We start from the raw sequence: 1,033 nt of genomic DNA, 5'->3' as shown, positions 1-1,033 counted from the left end.
CGCCCCCCCCCCCCCCGGATCTCGGACCCCCGGTCTGGAAAATCCTGGCGCCACCACTGGTTTGGTGCTCATGATTCGTACAGGTCATTTCATTCATTCATAACAAAAATGTTAATCTTATTATTGTAGTAAATATTATGTCCACGTTTAAATTATTGTTTTACTTTTAAAAATAAGAATACTATGTTTACGTCTTAAATAAAACTATCTATTGGTTGTATATAGACTATAACATAATATGAATGTTTTTATTTGTAAAACATTTTAAATATGAAACAAATGATCATGTATAGGTCGGGTTTAGAGGCATGATAAGGCAAATATACTGTTAGTGTTAAAAATGTTTTTATATTTATAAAGGATACAGGGAGAAAAAAGAAAAGGAAAAAAAATCCGGAACGGCTCAGAATTGTACGGAAAATTATATAATAATAATGGCTCATTATTATATTTTACGAGTTTGTATTAAATATATCTGCGTAAGCGTAAAAACTTCTTAAATATACAAAGTCAGATGCGTGAGTGTGCGCTGATTATGTAGCTTATCTCGAAAAGTGCGTTATAATAACAAATAATACGGAAATAAATCGTATATTGTTAAATCCTCTGTATTCAAAAATAAAAATAACAGTAACAATAATGATTCAAATTATTCATAATGATTTATGGTAATAAATTAATTTTGAATGTAATTTAGAACTAGCACAAAAGATTCGTTTGAAGTTTCTTATTATAATTAATGTATTTAATAGTATAGGTATTGTTTTAACCTATGACCTGTACGAAGCATGTGCTCCTATAGATTGACCGAACTCAGTTCCGTTTCAATTTAAATCGTACGGGAAATCCACTCATGAAGATATACGATCATTTCCCGTACGATTTAATATTCTTCCTTAATTACTTATCTAATTGACTCATTTTTTTCAGAGATTCTACACAGTAAGGCAACTTAAATTCACAAATAAAAAAAATCGATTTTTCCACATTCGCCACTACGTTATATAGGGGACGATATATATATATTATATAT

Source organism: Anneissia japonica, unplaced genomic scaffold, assembly GCF_011630105.1.
Source record: "Anneissia japonica isolate Jap-2015-1 unplaced genomic scaffold, ASM1163010v1 scaffold199_len4679917_cov187, whole genome shotgun sequence".
Taxonomy (NCBI): domain Eukaryota; kingdom Metazoa; phylum Echinodermata; class Crinoidea; order Comatulida; family Comatulidae; genus Anneissia; species Anneissia japonica.
The sequence above is the reverse complement of the archived record's forward strand: the minus strand, read 5'-3'. Positions refer to the sequence as shown.